Raw genomic sequence first — 17246 nt, forward strand, 5'->3', positions numbered from 1 at the left:
TTGGTTTTGCTCGATGGCACGATCCAATGAAACGAAACGTTGGTTTCTCTCCGTTTCCATTTTTTCTCCGGAAAAATGGAAACTTTTCCACTCCATTTTCATTCCTATTCCAAGGTTGCCCCGTTACAACATTCCAACAAATACAAAGGAAAACTAACACGCATGCTGATGCATCTCAATGATTCACAGATCATAGCCAGTATTTACTTCACAACTAAAGAAAAAAGTTGTGAGAGCGTGTACGATAGAAAAACTACTGATGGGGTCACTACGACTTAAACCCTAAACCCTAAACATGATTTAATTTCCTGGCCAGGTAGAACCTGTCGAAGGAATGTGCTAGAGGGAGATTCTTTAGTGAGAATGTCAGCAACAATAGAAGCAGCACTCTTTGGTTCTCCACCTTCTGGTAACTCTTGTTCCATAGCACTTTCCATGTTAGGAAGGAAAGACGGCTGGCACCCTCGGATCATACGATGCTTTTGTGCAGTTCCACTAAAATCGACCTGAGCATCCCTGATGGCAAAGATATTGAAGAAGTGTGATTAGAATAATAGTACTAGCACTAGTTCATGAGACATAAACTCATCACAAATAGAAGCCGGTAGAAGTAGAGAAAGATCGACATGGAGATATGGAGCTACGGCAGTGGAGCAAGCCGGCTCCAAAAGGAAGATGGACTACCTGGGACGTCGGGTTGTAACTAGAAGGGCGGTTGGGACGGGGCATCAGCCCATACCGCGGTGACCCTCGATTGGGACGCACCGACTATGGGGTTTCTCGCTCGACGATGTCGACCGCGTCTACGCAGAACATTGTTCCCTTCCCCCAGCTACGGGATCAGGCCCGTCGTTCTATGCTTGTGAAGAGAGCAACCTAAGCAAGCAGGCTTGTAGCTTAGGCTCCTGCTAGTGTATATATAGTGGTTTTCTTTTTCTCTCCATATCAACCATTTTATATTGCGTACGTGTCATTCAAGAGTGAAATGATGGTTGCTTCTTCCGACTAACTTACTGTGTGATTTGACTGCTCCTTAGTGGCCCCTACACGTACTCCCCCTATGTGTATGCAACAGTCACACGTACACATGGACGCAAAAACGCGCGCGACGCCCTAATGCATGCTTGTCTGAGAACACAACGGAACACACACGGTCACGCTCAAGTGCTCAACCTACACATGCATGAACACACATACTCAGTCAGGGTGAGCTAGTGATTGTATGAACACCGGAAAAAATATATATATATTGAGCGCAATGAGCGTATTATGAAGTCCACTGACCGTATTTTTACAAATATACAGTGACAGACAGTGTATTCATCTCGTTTGAAATTAAGCCATATTAATCGGAGAGGAGGCAGCATGGACTAGCGTTACTTTGTTGTATCCCGTCAACTTGCTGAACGAGGAGAAGGTTGCAGGACAGGAGAAGCTTGCGCGCGGTGGCTCGCAGGACAAGGAGAAACTTTTGACTGATGCGAGCTCTCCCTCGCTCAGGCGGTGGACGTGCAACAGTTAATTCGGTGTCAAATTGCCAGAAGCATAGACTATACTACTAGTGCTATTATTGTTCGACTTCCCGAACAGCCAAGCGCAAAGTTTACTAGTACTACTACTATAGTCCATAAAGGTACGTACAATACTAGTACTAGGAACTGGATGGAGGAGCGTCTACACTCTTATTATAATTTTAAAATGTGATAAAGCAATCTTCAACACATTTGGTTCTCTTCGAGGGTTCTCACATGTGATAATGGAAGTTGATTGCATGGAACACTCGCCACAATTCTCGCTTAATTCTGGCTCATATCCTATTACAAATAGTAGCGCTCGGTAATATTTCCTCTTTTTTGTTATTCAGCATGTAAACAGGTCAGCAAACCTTGCGGCGCATCTTTGTGCGAACCATGCTAGCTGCACTTTGAATGTGGCCGAGAGCTGTCTTGATGAAACACCTCGCTTCCTACTTCTTTTTTTGCGGGCTACCTCGCTTCCTAGTGACTAGTGTCTTGGCTGATCGTCATAAGAATGCTTATATATGAATAAAGCTCTCTCATTTACCGGTAAAAAGATTAAGCCATATTAACCGGAAAGGAGGGAGTATGGACTAGCACTACTTTTTGGTGTGTCCCGTCAACTCGCAGAATGAGGAGAAGCTTGCAGGACAAGGTGAAGCTCGCTTACACCTTTTGACTAATGCAACCTACCCTCGGTAGATATGCATCAGTCCATTCAGTGTCAAATTGTCAGAGGCATACACTATAGTACCCAACATGCGGAGTACCATCATTGTTCGACTTCACGAAGGGGCAAAGAGCCAAGCGCAGTAGTACGCGTACTTGGTTTTGTACCTTCATACTACTCCACCCTCCGTCACAGTTTACAGGGCGCGCTTCATTATGATGCATTTCTCTCAATGCATTTCCACCACCAGAGAGACTTTAGACGCGTTTGATTTAATGCTCAATTAATTAGGGCGTGGTAACCGCAATCAAGTCCACAATTTTCTCTCCATGTAATGTACTACTACGGAGTGCATGCATGTGTGTACCCGGGGTGGAAGCACTGCATGCATGTGTGTATGCATTATTCCCTCTAGTAATAGACGTCGTGCTATAACTACCAATGCTATTTTTCAGGCCAATCGCTTGTCGCCTTAGTCCCACAGATTTTTTTTCTTCTTTCTGAAGCGCGCTGTATAAACAGTGACGGATGGAGTAGTATGAGCAGATTCAAAGAAGAGCGTATTGATGGTTGCTTCTTCAGAGCAACTTACAGTGGGAAAGGTGGGGTTTATGATTTGACTGCTCATTACTCACTATTAATGCGGCGCAACGATCGGGCTGAGTCTCCCATGCGGTTGTGCACTACCCCCTCGGTTCTTAAATATACTCTGGAGTATTTGTCTTTCTAGAGATTTCAACGAGTGACTACTCAAATATTTGTATTTTTAGAGATTTCAAATGGACTGGCACATACGAATGTATATAGACATACTTTAGAGTGTAGATTCACTCATTTTGCTCCGTATGCAGTCACTTGTTGAAATCTCTGTTAAGACGAATAGAATATTTAGGAACGGACGGAGTACACATACGAAGCAAAATGAGTGAATCTACACTCTAAAATATGTCCGTTTGAAATTTGTAAAAGGACAAATATTTAGGAATGAAGGAGTATAATTTTGTGCATGGCACATGGACCCGAATGATGAAGAGGCTTCTGGCAATGCTATCAAGCTTCCATCATTTGTTTACATATTTGACGTACTATACAAATAATTTTCCAGCGACATGAAATTGTACAATGGTGTGAGCTTTCAGCTTTTGTTTCACGTGTCTTGCCATCGATGCTCTTTCGGAAACAATAAAAAACTAACTTCCTTGCTAATGCATGTCAATTATTAGCAGATCAGAGCTAATAATTACATCACAACTGAAGACAAAGTTGTGAGAAGGTGTTAAATTAAAATTGATCCATGCTTTCATTGGCAGCAACGTCCCCCCAGCTCTGTCTAAATCAACAAGGCATGTTGGGAGAAAAAGTAGCTGTCTGGAGCATGCAACATTCCGATCATTTTGTGCAGTTCCACTAAAATAGAGCTGAGTGTCTCTGTTCCAAGGATATCAAGTGTGATTACGATAATAGAGGACTGCTGATGAAACAATAAACACACAAATAGAAGCCGGTCACCTTTGCAGTCTCTCTTAAGACTAACTAGTTGGAGAAGATTAGGCTCGGAGTTGGATGAGGAGGATAGAGCAAAACCAATCTCCCTTTGTGTAGTCGCACTGAAATGTAGAGACGTTGCCCGTGTGACATTTTAGTACAACTGCACAAAACACTCTTAAGAAAAAGTGATTTGTGTAGTTCACCAAAAGTTCGTAATAGCAACGACGTGAAATGGATAGCCTTCTTTGCAAAAAAGAGGTAGAAAGGAAACAATTACTGGCCAATAACAGTTGATGACACATGCGACGACAAAAAAGAAGCATATTCCTTGTCCTAAGGGAAGATAACAACACAGTTGTGTTTGTCTAAAGCAGTGTGAGGACGAGAATGCAATATGGAAAGTACGCCGGACGAGCTACGTTTTGGGCAAAGAACTACGGAAGATCCACATGCAGCGACGTGGGAAAACAGGCAGTGGAACAAGGTCGGAGGGGATACCTGGAGGTCTTTGGGATGTAACTAGGTGAGCGGCGGCGGGCGGAATCTGCGAGCAGGTGGCGTAGGCCCTGCCGCACCGGAGCTTGGTCAGAGAGAACGACGTGTACCGCAGATCGAGACATGCTGCCTTAGCACCGTCGAATGGAGAAATGATGCATTTCCTCCCTTTCCCCTGGCGGATGGGATGCGGCCGGATTAGTGACCAACGGTGAGAGAGAGAGCGGCCACCGCACTCCCTTTCCCCCGGCGGACGGGATGCGGCCGAATCAGTGACCAACGGTGAGAGAGAGAGAGGCCACCGCACCCCCTTTCCCCTGGCGGACAGGATGCAGCTGGATCAGTGACCAACGGTGAGAGAGAGAGAGAGGCCACCGGAGTCTTGTGTGAGATACTCTGAAGAGCGGACTACCTTTCCTCCATAAAAATCGTTTTATATTCTGTGTACGTGCCATTGAGCGCTATAACTTTATTTAAAAATAACGCGGCAACGCGTCAAGTCGAACTTTTTTTCATGCACATGTGGTACACGACCTCCCTAGGTAAACAACTGCTACAAGCGTTCAAATTATCACGTGGGCTACCATTTCGTAAAGAAATGAGCTCCACCGTGTACCCGCGCGGGTGTGGCTGGGCACGAAGGGTGAGTACGTGCACGGTGCACCTATTCTCTTCTTGTATACATACACCACCTACGTGGGGTTGTGTGAGAGAGATACAAACCTAGAGAGATATAGTGTGTGGGTTCTTGAGAGTTTTTTTTGTGTGTGTGTGTGGGGGGGGTCAATCAAAAAATTTAACATATGCAATGTGTGTGAAATAGAGTCCTAGATATAACATATATATAGAGGGGGAGATCCACGAGAAGAGAGTGGAGGTATCATCGGCTTGAGGTGTCCATAGAATCGAAGAGAGGGATGATGTGTGTGTGTGTGCGCGCGCGCGCGATCGATAAAGAGTGCCATCGAATTTGTGTGTGCCCACGTCAAAGATATAGAGTGGTTGGCCTACTGGAACGTGAGATGGGACATGTGCAGTTTGTCTCTGTGGCATGGATACCTACATGCCGCGCTCGACTATCGGTGTGTGGTGGGGGAAGAGGGAGGCCCAATTAACTATAGAGGTACAATGGCTGGTATATGTGTGGAGGAGGAGAGAGGCCTACCTCATGTATTAAGAAGATCGATCTGCCTCATGTATTAAGGGAGATCGATCGGCATCCATGCATATGCGCAGGAGATGAATAAGGTTGGGAGAGAGACAGAGCTAGAGTGTTGGAGGGGGTAGTAGTGGAGTTGCTTCTAACAAATGGTGGGATAGGCTTGCTAGACAAACGGAGGGCACGCCCGCAATATCAATAAGAGAGAAGATGGCTGCTTGTTGTCTGTGCACGTGCGTGTGAGAGACGGGTCAGGAAGCATGCACGAATGATGAGGGGGGACGATGTGGCTGTGGTAAGCAGACATAACTACATAGGAAGATCAATCGCCCTTTGTAAGAGAAAGGAGAGACATAACCTGTGAGGTACGTCGATCGATGGGGGGGTAGTTAAAGTTGATCTAGGTATATTTTGGGAGATCGATTAGTATACATGCATGTGTGTGTTAGAAGCAAATGAGGCACAAGGAGAAGGATAGAGAGAGAAGGATGCATCTAGGAGGTGGTACGAGAGGCATACTATAGCGAGGGGGAGGAGTGTGCGAGTACGAGAACGATGAAAAGAGTGGTGGAGTGAGGCATGGACGCTGACAAGAGAAGAGGGGAAGCTTGTGTTTGTGCAAGGCACACCTGGCTAGAGAGGCATATCGATCGATGTGTGCCGTAAACAAGGAGCTGGGGGCCTACACACACCGTGGGTGAACGACCTAATGCTGAGGGAGGGTGAGAGGGATGCGGGCGTGTGCATGCACAAGAGAAAGTTAGCGCTAGCTACAAAGATAAGAGGGTTGTGTGGGTGTAAAAGACGAATAGAGATCATATATACTTCATTATAGAAAGCGAATTCAGATATTTGAAGAATTTATCATAGTGTTTCAAACCGACGGATGTGTGAATATATATAACGGTGATACACATGGTGTGGTTATGAACATGGTATACTATATTTAATATATTTTATCTCTACTCTTATAAAAAACAGAGTTGTTGATGATGGTGTGCCTGCCATCCTGCATTATAGGCCGTCTGACTTATATCTAGCGGATAGCAAGGAAACTATGATGGTTGGAGTTGGCAACAATCATGATTGTAGATTCTTATTGAAATAGAGAAACGAATTCAAATTTAGTTCGAATTGCAGCGGTAGTATAGACATTTGGAATGCACTAAAATGTTGGTATGAGTAGGTTACATGCATTATACATCAAGCGAAAAAATTTAATCGGACATAACATGGATTCATACTCCCTCCTTCCATCTGTAGGGGAACGTAGCAGAAATTCAAAATTTTCCTACGTGTCACCAAGATCTATCTATGGAGAGACCAGCAACGAGGGGAAGGAGAGTGCATCTACATACCCTTGTAGATCGCTAAGCGGAAGCGTTCAAGTGAACGGGGTTGATGGAGTCGCACTCGTCGTGATCCGAACCACCGATGATCCTAGTGCCGAACGGACGGCACCTCCGCGTTCAACACACGTACAGCCCGATGACGTCTCCCATGCCTTGATCCAGCAAGGAGAGAGGGAGAGGTTGAGGAAGACTCCATCCAGCAGCAGCACAACGGCATGATGGTGGTGGAGGAGCGTGGCAATCCTGCAGGGCTTCGCCTAAGCACCACGGGAGAGGAGAAGGACTTGGGAGAGGGAAGGGCTGCACCAAAGGCATAAGGGGTTGTGTCAAGAGGCCCTCCTACCCTCACTATATATAGGGAGCCCAAGGGGGGGGGGTGCGCCAGCCCTAGGAGATCCAATCTCCTAGGGGGCGGCGGCCAGGGGAGGTTTCCCTCCCCCCCCCAAGGCACCTAGGAGGTGCCTTCCCTCCTTGGGACTCTTCCTTAGGGTTCCCCCTTCACCCTAGGCGCATGGGCCATAAGGGAAGTGGCGCCCCAGCCCACTTTGGGCTGGATCCCTTCCCACTTCAGCCCATGGGACCCTCCGGGATAGGTGGCCCCACCCGATGGGCCCCCGGGACCCTTCCGGTGGTCCTGGTACAATACCGATGACCCCGAAACTTGTCCCGATGGCCGAAATAGGACTTCCTATATATAAATCTTTACCTCCGGACCATTCCTGAACTCCTCGTGAGGTCAGGGATCTCATCCGAGACTCCGAACAACATTCGGTAACCACATACAAGCTTCCTTTATAACCCTAGCGTCATCGAACCTTAAGTGTGTAGACCCTACGGGTTCGGGAGACATGAAGACATGACCGAGACGTTCTTCGGTCAATAACCAACAGCGGGATCTGGATACCCATGTTGGCTCCCACATGTTCCACGATGATCTCATCGGATAAACCACGATGTCAAGGACTTAATCAATCCTGTATACAATTCTCTTTGTCTAGCGGTACGATACTTGCCCGAGATTCGATCGTCGGTATCCCGATACCTTGTTCAATCTCGTTACCGGCAAGTCTCTTTTACTCGTTCCGTAACACATCATCCCGTGATCAACTCCTTGATCACATTGTGCACATTATGATGATGTCCTACCGAGTGGGCCCAGAGGTACCTCTCCGTTTACACGGAGTGACAAATCCCAGTCTCGATTCGTGCCAACCCAACAGACACTTTCGGAGATACCTGTAGTGTACCTTTATAGCCACCCAGTTACGTTGTGACGTTTGGCACACCCAAAGCACTCCTACGGTATCCGGGAGTTGCACAATCTCATGGTCTAAGGAAATGATACTTGACATTAGAAAAGCTTTAGCATACGAACTGCATGATCTTGTGCTAGGCTTAGGATTGGGTCTTGTCCATCACATCATTCTCCTAATGATGTGATCCCGTTATCAACGACATCCAATGTCCATGGTCAGGAAACCGTAACCATCTATTGATCAACGAGCTAGTCAACTAGAGGCTTACTAGGGACATGGTGTTGTCTATGTATCCACACATGTATCTGAGTTTCCTATCAATACAATTCTAGCATGGATAATAAACGATTATCATGAACAAGGAAATATAATAATAATCAATTTATTATTGCCTCTAGGGCATATTTCCAACAGTCTCCCACTTGCACTAGAGTCAATAATCTAGTTCACATCGATATGTGATTAACACTCAAGGTCACATCCCCATGTGACTAACACCCAAAGAGTTTACTAGAGTCAATAATCTGATTCACTTTTACCATGTGATTAACACTCAATGAGTTATGGGTTTGATCATGTTGCTTGTGAGAGAGGTTTTAGTCAACGGGTATGAACCTTTCAGATCCGTGTGTGCTTTACAAATCTCTACGTCATCTCCTAGATGTAGCTACCACGTTCTATTTGGAGCTATTCCAAATAACTGTTCTACTATACGAATCCAGTTTACTACTCTGAATAATCTGGATTAGTGTCAAAGTTTGCATCAGCGTAACCCTTTACGACGAACTCTTTTACCACCTCCATAATCGAGAAAATTCCTTAGTCCACTAGTTACTAAGGATAACTTTGACCGCTGTCCTGTGATCCATTCTTAGATCACTCTTGTACCCCTTGACTGACTCATGGCAAGGCACATTTCAGGTGCGGTACACAGCATAGCATACTGTAGAGCCCATGTCTTAAGCATAGGGGACGACCTTCGTCCTTTCTCTCTATTCTGCCGTGGTCGAGCTTTAAGTCTTAACTTCATACCTTACAACTCAGGCAAGAACTCCTTCTTTGACTGATCCATCTTGAACACCTTCAAGATCATGTCAAGGTATGTGCTCATTTGAAAGTACCATTAAGCGTTTTGATCCATCCTCATAGATCTTGATGCTCAATGTTCAAGTAGCTTAATCCAGGCTTTCCATTGAAAAACACTTTCAAATAACCCTATATGCTTCCCAGAAATTCTACGTCATTTCTGATCCATAACATATACTCATCAGAAATTCTATAGTGCTCCCACTCACCCTTTTGGAAATACAAGTTTCCCATAAACTTTGTGTACACCCAAATTTTTTGATCATCATCAAAGCATACATTCCAACTCCGAGATGCTTACTCCAGTCCTTAGAAGGATTGCTGGAGCTTTGCATACTTATTAGCATCTTTCAGGATTGACAAAACCTTCCGGTTGTATCACATACAACCTTTCCTTAAGAAAATCGTCGAGGAAACAATGTTTTGACATCCTATCTGCAAGATTTCATAAATAATGCAGTAATCGCTAATATAATTCCAACAGACTCTTAGCATCGCTATGAGTGAGAAAGTCTCACCGTAGTCAACTCCTTGAACTTGTCGGGAAACTTCTTAACGACAAGTCAAGCTTTCTTAATGGTGACATTTACCATCATCGTTCGTTTTCCTTTTAAATCCATCTGTACTCAACAGCCTCACGACCATCAAGTAGTTCTTCCAAAGTCTACACTTTGTTTTCATACATGGATCCTCTCTCGGATTTTATGGCCTCGAGCCATTTATCGGAATCCAGGCCCACCATCGCTTCTCCATAGCTCGTAGGTTCATTGTTGTCTAGCAACATGACTTCCAAGACAGGATTACGTACCACTCTGAAGTAGTATGCATCCTTGTCATCCCACGAGGTTTGGGAGTGACTTGATTCGAAGTCTCATGATCAATATCATAAGCTTCCAGTTCAATTGGTGTAGGTGCCACAGGAACAACTCCCTGTGCCCTGTCACACACTAGTTGAAGAGACGGTTCAATAACCTCATCAAGTCTCCACCATCCTCCCACTCAATTCTTTCGAGAGAAACTTTTCCTCGAGAAAGGACCCGATTCTAGAAACAATCCCTTATTGCTTTTGGATCTGAGACAGGAGGTATACCCAACTGTTTTGGGTGTCCTATGAAGATGCATTTATCCGCTTTGGGTTCGAGCTTATCAGCCTGAAACTTTTTCACATAAGCGTCGCAGCCCCAAACTTTTAAGAAATGACAGCTTAGGTTTCTCTAAACCATAGTTCATATGGTGTCATCTCATCGGAATTACGTGGTGCCCTACTTAAAGTGAATGTGGTTGTCTCTAATGCCTAACCCATAAACTATCGTGGTAATTCGATAAGAGACATCATGGTATGCATCATATCCAATAGGGTGCAGTTATGATGTTCGGACACACCATCACACTATGGTGTTCCAGGCTGTATTAGTTGTGAAACAATTTCCACAATGTCTTAATTCTGTGCCAAACTCGTAATTTAGATATTCATCTCTATGATCATATCATAGATCTTTTATCCTCTTGTCACGACGATCTTTCAACTTCACCCTGAAATTACTTGAACCTTTCAATAATTCAGACTCGTGATTCATCAAGTAAATGTACTCAACATCTACTCAAACCATCTGTGAAGTAAGAACATAACGATGTCCACTACACGGCTCAGCACTCATTGGACTGCACACATCAAAATGTATTACTTCCAACAAGTTGCTTTCTAGTTCCATTTTACTGAAAAACGAGGCTTTCAGTCATCTTGCCCATGTGGTATGATTTGCATGTCTCAAGTGATTCAAAATCAAGTGAGTCCAAACGGTCCATTTGCATGGAGTTTCTTCATGCATATCTACCAACGAACATGGTTCGCATGTCTCAATCCTTTCAAAAATGAGTGAGTCCAAAGATCCATCAACATGGAGCTTCTTCATGCGTTTTATACTGATATGACTTAAGTGGCAGGGCCACAAGTAGGTGGTACTATCATTACTATCTTATATCTTTTGGCATGAACATGTGTATCACTACGATCAAGATTCAATAAACCATCCATTTTAGGTGTAAGACCATTGAAGGTATTATTCAAATAAACAGAGTAACAATTATTCTCTTTAAATGAATAACCGTATTGCGATAGTCATAATCCAATCATGTCTATGCTCAATGCAAACACCAAATAACAATTATTTAGGTTTAACACCAATCTCGATGGTAGAGGGAGCGTGCGATGCTTGATCATATCAACATTGGAAACACTTCCAACACATATCGCCAGCTCACCTTTAGCTAGTCTCCGTTTATTCCGTAGCTTTTATTTCGAGTTACTAACACTTAGTAACCGAACCGGTATCTTATACCCTGGTGCTACTAGGAGTACTAGTAAAGTACACATCAACACAATGTATATCCAATATACTTCTATCGACCTTGCCAGCCTTCTCATCTACCAAGTATCTAGGGTAATTCTGCTCCAGTGGCTGTTCCCCTTATTACAGAAGCACTTAGTCTCGGGTTTGGGTTCAACCTTGGGTTTGTTCACTAGAGCAGCAGCTAAATTGCCGTTTCATGAAGTATCCCTTCTTGAAACTAGTGGTTTTACCAACCATCAACAATTGATGCTCCTTCTTGATTTCTACTTTTGCGGTGTCAAACATCGCGAATATCTCAAGGATCATCATATATGTCCCTGATATATTATAGTTCATCACGAAGCTCTAGCAGCTTGGTGGTAATGACTTTGGAGAAACATCACTTTCTCATCTGGAAGATCAACTCCCACTTGATTCAAATGATTGTTGTACTCAGACAATCTGAGCACTAGCTCAACAATTGAGCTTTTCTCCTCAGTTTGCAGGCTGAGAAAATCGTCGGAGGTCTTATACCTCTTGACGTGGGCACGAGCCTGAAATTCCAATTTCAGCCCTCGAAACATCTCATATGTTTCGCGACGTTTCGAAAATGTCTTTGGTGCCTCAATTCTAAACCATTTAGCATTACGCACTGAACTATCATGTAGTCATCAAAACGTGTATGTCAGATGTTCGCAACATCCACAGACGACGTTCGAGGTTCAGCACATTGAGCGGTGCATTAAGGACATAAGCCTTCTATGAAGCAATGAGGACAATCCTCAGTTTACGGACCTAGTCCGCATAATTGCAACTATCAACTTTCAACTAAATTTTCTCTAGGAACATATCTAAACAGTAGAACTGAAGCGCGAGCTACGACATTATTTGCGAAGACCTTTGGACTATGTTCAGGATAATTAAGTTCATCTTATGAACTCCCACTCAGATAGACATCCCTCTAGTCATCTAAGTGATTACATGATCCGAGTCAACTAGGCCGTGTCCGATCATCACGTGAGACGGACTAGTCAACATCGGTGAACATCTTCATGTTGATCGTATCTACCATACGACTCATGCTCGACCTTTCGGTCTTCTGTGTTCCGAGGCCATGTCTGTACATGCTAGGCTCGTCAAGTCAACCTAAGTGTTTGCATGTGTTCCGAGGCCATGTCTGTACATGCTAGACTCGTGAACACCCGTTGTATGTGAACGTAAGAATCTAACACCCGATCATCACGTGGTGCTTCGAAACAACGAACTGTCGCAACGGTGCACAGTTAGGGGGAACACTTTCTTGAAATTTTAATGAGAGATCATCTTATTTACTACCGTCGTTCTAAGCAAATAAGATGTATAAACATGATAAACATCACATGCAATCAAATAATAGTGACATGATATGGCCAATAACATATAGCTCCTTTGATCTCCATCTTGGGGCTCCATGATCATCTTGTCACCGGCATGACACCATGATCTCCATCATCATGATCTCCATCATCGTGTCTTCTTGAAGTTGTCTCGTCATCGACATGCAAGTCGTGATTCCCTTGACAAGAACATGATCAATCTCATACATCACATATATCATTCATCACATCCTTTTGGCCATATCACATCACATAGCATACCCTGCAAAAACAAGTTAGACGTCCTCTAATTGTTGTTTGCATGTTTTACGTGGCTGCTATGGGTTTCTAGCAAGAACGTTTCTTACCTACGCAAAACCACAACATGATATGCCAATTGCTATTTACCCTTCATAAGGACCCTTTTCATCGAATCCGATCCGACTAAAGTGGGAGAGACAGACACCCGCTAGCCACCTTATGCAACTAGTGCATGTCAGTCGGTGGAACCTGTCTCACGTAAGCATACGTGTAGGGTTGGTCCGGGCCGCTTCATCCCACGATGCCGCCGAATCAAGATAAGACTAGTAACGGCAAGCATATTGAACAAAATCAACGCCCACAACTACTTTGTGTTCTACTCGTGCATAAAAACTACGCATAGACCAAGCTCATGATGCCACCGTAGGGGAACGTAGCAGAAATTCAAAATTTTCCTATGTGTCACCAAGATCTATCTATGGAGAGACCAGCAACGAGGGGAAGGAGAGTGCATCTACATACCCTTGTAGATCGCTAAGCGGAAGCGTTCAAGTGAACGGGGTTGATGGAGTCGTACTCGTCGTGATCCAAATCACCGATGATCCTAGTGCCGAACGGACGGCACCTCCGCGTTCAACACACGTACAGCCCGGTGACGTCTCCCATGCCTTGATCCAGCAAGGAGAGAGGGAGAGGTTGAGGAAGACTCCATCCAGCAGCAGCACAATGGCATGGTGGTGGTGGAGGAGCGTGGCAATCCTGCAGGGCTTCGCCTAAGCACCACGGGAGAGGAGAAGGACTTGGGAGAGGGAAGGGCTGCACCAAAGGCATAAGGGGTTGTGTCAAGAGGCCCTCCTACCCTCACTATATATAGGGAGCCCAAGGGGGGGGTGCGCTAGCCCTAGGAGATCCAATCTCCTAGGGGGCGGCGGCCAGGGGAGGTTTCCCTCCCCCCCAAGGCACCTAGGAGGTGCCTTCCCTCCTTGGGACTCTTCCTTAGGGTTCCCCCTTCACCCTAGGCGCATGGGCCATAAGGGAAGTGGCGCCCCAGCCCACTTTGGGCTGGATCCCTTCCCACTTCAGCCCATGGGACCCTCCGGGATAGGTGGCCCCACCCGGTGGGCCCCCGGGACCCTTCCGGTGGTCCCGGTACAATACCGATGACCCCGAAACTTGTCCCGATGGCCGAAATAGGACTTCCTATATATAAATCTTTACCTCCGGACCATTCCGGAACTCCTCGTGACGTCCGGGATCTCATCCGGGACTCCGAACAACATTCGGTAACCACATACAAGCTTCCTTTATAACCCTAGCGTCATCGAACCTTAAGTGTGTAGACCCTATGGGTTCGGGAGACATGCAGACATGACCGAGACGTTCTCCCGTCAATAACCAACAGCGGGATCTGGATACCCATGTTGGCTCCCACATGTTCCACGATGATCTCATCGGATGAACCACGATGTCAAGGACTTAATCAATCCCGTATACAATTCCCTTTGTCTAGCGGTATGATACTTGCCCGAGATTCGATCGTCGGTATCCCGATACCTTGTTCAATCTCGTTGCCGGCAAGTCTCTTTTACTCGTTCCATAGCACATCATCCCGTGATCAACTCCTTGATCACATTGTGCACATTATGATGATGTCCTACCGAGTGGGCCCAGAGATACCTCTCCGTTTACACGGAGTGACAAATCCCAGTCTCGATTCGTGCCAACCCAATAGACACTTTCGGAGATACCTGTAGTGTACCTTTATAGCCACCCAGTTACGTTGTGACGTTTGGCACACCCAAAGCACTCCTACGGTATCCGGGAGTTGCACAATCTCATGGTCTAAGGAAATGATACTTGACATTAGAAAAGCTTTAGCATACGAACTGCATGATCTTGTGCTAGGCTTAGGATTGGGTCTTGTCCATCACATCATTCTCCTAATGATGTGATCCCGTTATCAACGACATCCAATGTCCATGGTCAGGAAACCGTAACCATCTATTGATCAACGAGCTAGTCAACTAGAGGCTTACTAGGGACATGGTGTTGTCTATGTATCCACACATGTATCTGAGTTTCCTATCAATACAATTCTAGCATGGATAATAAACGATTATCATGAACAAGGAAATATAATAATAATCAATTTATTATTGCCTCTAGGGCATATTTCCAACACCATCGATATAGGGCGTAATGAGATTTTTAAGACCGCCTTTGACTATTGATAAGATTAATAGTACATGACATGCACAACGTGAAAATTATATCATTGAAAGAACCTTTCACAGACGAATTTAACGATGGGCTTTTGTGTAAGTTGCATGTCATATATCATTGCTCTAATATTTGGTCAAAGTTAGCATCGAATAACGCATTAGGCCCTATATAGATGGAAGGAGGGAGTAGCTTTGAATAGCATTTGTATAGTAAAACGGGGCAAGACTCTCTCTTTGTGTGGTGTGAATAGTTTTATTTTTTCGTTTTCTTTTTGGTTGAGGGAAGTGTGAATTGATTTGGTACGTACAAGTACAATATTACTACACATTAGGATTGTCCCTAAAATTCAACCCGCGTCTTGTTATATCCCAAAAATTCAGATATCGTGCTCCCAAAACTGGCGCCTTCACAACCCGTGCCTTGCTATCCCGAAATTACAACGCGCGCGAAAACTCCCTCCAGCTACCAGATCCTGACACGCAAAATCCCCCTTCTAACCCTGAGCCGAAAGGGCCGCTAGTTCAAATCAGTGGGGGGGGGGGTACTTTTGTAACACACCCTACATTTTGGACAAGCGCGTTCCTAAGTCATGCTTCACCCCCTCCCATCGCCCCCTTTTCGCCATTCGAAATCCCATGCCGCCATAACCTCTCCGCTCCAGCCGCGAAACCCCACCCTCCTCCGTCCGCCACATCACCGCTACTCAGCCGGAGCCTCTTCCCTGATGACGTCGTCCACCGCAACAGCTCGACGTCCCTTGTCCACCTCCCCGGATGAGGATCCGTCGTCCATCTCACCGTCCCGCCGGTTCAGCCGCCCCGTCCTCCACCTCCAAGGAGATGCTCCGACGATCGCCTCGTCTATCACGGCTACTCCATCCCCACAGCGCCGCCTTAACCTGCTCCACCGGAACCGCAGCATCCTCACCGACTCCTCGGACGAAGCCCAGGCGTACTCGGCGCCACCAAAGAGGTTGTACACTCATCGCATCGCACCATCTCCTTAACTCGACCTCCCGGCGCCGACGGTGCTCCATCCCGCACCCCCATGGAGCGACATCTCCACGGCGGCTCTCCCCCAGTGCGAGGCCCCTTCAGCGGCGGCGTCCATACCAGCCAGATCTGCTGCTGCTGCTCCGGCTCTCGCTTGATCGCTTGCTAGCCCAGCTGCTGCTGCTGCTCTCCCCCTCGCTCGTGTTGCTGCTCTGCTCCGATTAAGCCACACTTCAGTCGACTGAATCGACTTTTGGGTCAGTCGATTTTCAGGGGTTGGGAGGGCTCGCCGGAGTTAAGGAAGAACCACCCGCAGCGGGGACGGGGGCTCGCCGGAGAGGTACCCCACTATCTATCTTAGGGTTCAGTGTGGGGGGGCGGGGGGCCTAGAGGGCTGGCCGGGGCGGCGGTGGCGAGTTGTTTCGGGGTGGCGAGGCGGCACTGGGGCCGGCGGTTCGGCCGGTGGTGGCTGGCGTCTCAGAGGGGGGTGCAGGTTGAAGCTGAACTGCTGACCCTCCCTAAACTACATGTCAAGTGCCTCTCTGCTACCATTGTGTTCATTTTCGACAGTAGCATTCAGATTCCACAGTAAATTTCTGTTTCGACAGTTAAGTTCAGAGTCAACAGTTTTTACCTCATCTGTTGTAGTTAGGTCGTTTTTAGTGATGTTAATTTTACATCATCTATTGGAGATGCTATTAGAATCCTACTTGAGATTGACGATGTCTGTCTTGTGCTGCTTCAGCCTTGACGTCTTACGACTCACCGGAGCTGCTCCAACGACATAACGATCCATCACAACAGAGCAGTGCCTTGGACGCCGTCTATAGATTCCTCAGATCTTCCTCCACACCTCCGACAGCCACCTCTGCCTCAACTGCTTCAGCGACCAACCCAATGATGATGAGGTCGACACGGCTACGGCAAAGAGGTTGTACACTTGTTGCATCACTTATTACTATACATTCACGTCAATCCATTAGGCCTATTTTGGTTCAACAGAAAAACATCGATCCATTGGTCTTTACCATCACTCTAAATTTCTGCATGCTCTCCTTACAT

The sequence above is a fragment of the Triticum aestivum genome, chromosome 1A, assembly GCF_018294505.1.
Source record: "Triticum aestivum cultivar Chinese Spring chromosome 1A, IWGSC CS RefSeq v2.1, whole genome shotgun sequence".
In the NCBI taxonomy this organism is placed as follows: Eukaryota; Viridiplantae; Streptophyta; class Magnoliopsida; order Poales; family Poaceae; genus Triticum; species Triticum aestivum.